Source organism: Capsicum annuum, chromosome 12 (genome assembly GCF_002878395.1).
Source record: "Capsicum annuum cultivar UCD-10X-F1 chromosome 12, UCD10Xv1.1, whole genome shotgun sequence".
In the NCBI taxonomy this organism is placed as follows: domain Eukaryota; kingdom Viridiplantae; phylum Streptophyta; class Magnoliopsida; order Solanales; family Solanaceae; genus Capsicum; species Capsicum annuum.
Window position 1 is genome coordinate 18,214,909 of NC_061122.1, and position 2,560 is coordinate 18,217,468.

Genomic DNA, 2,560 nt, shown 5'->3' on the forward strand with positions numbered 1-2,560 from the left:
TATCATTGATTGTGTGACATTCTATATGTGGTGCAAATCTTGGAAGAACACTTACATGATTATATGATCACGCAACATTTATAGAATAAAATAATGACATAAATTTCTATTACATGCACTTTTTATAAAAATATACTATAAATACATGTAAATTTTATTATATATGTATTTATATAACAATAGTTTACTTAAATATAAATTATAATTTATTATTTTTCGTAATTATGAAACTGTCGGTAGAAAAGTTATAATTATAGCTATAGAGTTGTATCTTCTGAAATTTTCCGTTCTTTTTACACGTTAACAGCAAACAATGTTGACAACAATAACACCAACTTCAAACGGCAAAACCCACTTCAAAGAGCCAACATCGACAAATCCCAAACCCAAATCCAACGGCGATCCGACCCGCAAACACCACAGCTTCAACCAAACGAACCTCTCTCTCTTTTCAACGCCTGAATTTTGCGGATCTCGAGCTTGGTATTTGACTTTTGTTCAAAGATAGGTGTGCTCCTTGCTCCAAATCTCATCCAAATCAGAAGCATCACAGTCAAAATCGGATTTATTGGGATATGTTTTGATCTTTTTTTTCTTTCAATTTTTGTCAAATCTTCAACCACTCTATATGACAAAAACAAACTTTCTTTTGAATTTCAAATGTGAGCTTTTCGATTATAAATAGGAACCGAGGCTTCCATTAAAAGGGGATTCTTTGGAGAATTTTGGGGGAAAATTGGGGGTTCTGAAGGTGCTTGCCTTTAACCTCACGAAATCGAAATTCTCGAAGAACACTCGAGCAATTGAAATTCAAAATCCCAAATTGTGGTGACGGAAGTTTGTTGTAAAAGTTGGTCGTCCTGGTATCGCTGCCAAAAAAAGGTAAACACCTTTCGTCTTTAATTTTCTTTTGTGGTAATGGTTTCTTTATTAGCGTCGTAGCGATGACGTTGCTGGGATTGTTTGTTGTAGAAGATTCATAGGTTTTGCTATGAAGTTTATAGTTGATATATTGAGTTGGTGTCTTATTTTGCCGTCCTGATTCATATCCTAGCCTCTTGTTGAAACAGAGTGTTTTGTCTTGTTTCTTTGTTTGTTTAGTTTCCTGACTTTCAATTTGAACATTATATTAATCTGTTGTTTCTAGCCGATGAACGTTTTCCTGCTTTAATTTCGCTTAGAATCTTGCTCAAATGTGTTGGTTTCACTAGTCTTGTCTATAGAAAATAATGAATGAGTGAAAAAGAATTTCCTTTAGCTTATGTTGCTATCCCTGGATTAGTATTGCTGGAGGTTAATTTTCTTCTCTTCATGGCTTCATTATTGTCTTTGTTTTCATGGATGAGTATGTTGCTACGTAATCACCCTTAATCCATTTTCAAACAATTAGTTAAGTAAAGGTGTTCATTTGGATTAAATAATACATTGATTTTATTCCTCAGCCAGTGGGTTAGCTTGCATATCTTATTACACTTATAATTATTTTTTTAAAATGCGTGCACAGGTTTTCTTTTTGTCTTGCTTTTGTATTAAGGTGCCGTTTGGTTTGCGATTTGGATGTAAATAATTTCAGGATAAAATAATAATCTCAAGGTAAAAATTTATTTCACTTGTTTGGTTGTCAATATTTGGGATAACTTATATCGGGACTAATAATTAATCCCGGGATAAGTTATCCATAGATATGTTGGGATTATTATCCCATGTTAAGTTATCCTTGGATAAAATTAGAATAAGACACAATTGCCCTCCAAATTCTTTTTAAATTATATATATATATATGTATTACTTTTTTTTTAATAAAATATAAGGTATTTTTAATAAATTATGGACAAGTTACTAAAGTATGTTGACATTCGCTTTCTAACCTAATACATGCTTAATTATTAAATAAAAAAATATTTTTATATTTAGCTAAAAATATTTCAAAATTTATTTTTTTTTAAAATAGAATTTGACTCTCCAAATATTAATGATACTAAATAATAAAAAGTGAGAGTAATTCTTTTTCACACTTTTTGATGATGAATTTTTTTAACAAAAAAATGAGATTATCAATATTTTATGGAATTTAGAACAAAATAAGTAATTTAACAAGAAATATTAGAGATTCACACACATTTAAGAAATATTTTATTTATGAATATATTATACGTTAAATTTATTTGAATAATTATTATGTTTATTTATATATTTTAATTTCTCTAAAAAATAATAAAAATGTCGACTCTATTGTTCAATTACATATGTTAAATTAAATATTTTTTTAATCACTTAAAAATTAATATTTTATATATCAATTAAAATGAGTTTTAATATTCTATATTAAATGAGTGATATGTATTTAAATGAAGTCACATAAACAACAAATCATCTTTGACTTTAATAAACTTAAGTTGAAAATTTTTATTTCAAACTAAATAAGATGTAGTAAGATCTCTCTCTCTCTATATATATATATTTGACTTTAATAAACTTAAGTTGAAAATTTTTATTTCAAACTAAATAAGATGTAGTAAGATATATATATATATATATATATATATATATATATATATAT

The 2,560-nt window shown here is 27.5% G+C and overlaps 1 long non-coding RNA gene across 2 annotated transcripts in view; it reads left to right on the forward strand.

The window, feature by feature from the left end:
- Positions 1-329: 329 nt before the first annotated feature.
- The window catches only part of LOC107851758, an 11,316-nt gene continuing 9,085 nt past the window's right edge, over positions 330-2,560 (forward strand). The window contains exons 1-2 of one of the 2 annotated variants that reach the window (XR_007048204.1): positions 330-882; positions 1,505-1,593. This is a non-coding gene — a long non-coding RNA (uncharacterized LOC107851758). The remainder of the gene's footprint in view (positions 883-1,504; positions 1,594-2,560) is intronic. The other variant, XR_001669155.2, reaches the window with a different exon arrangement.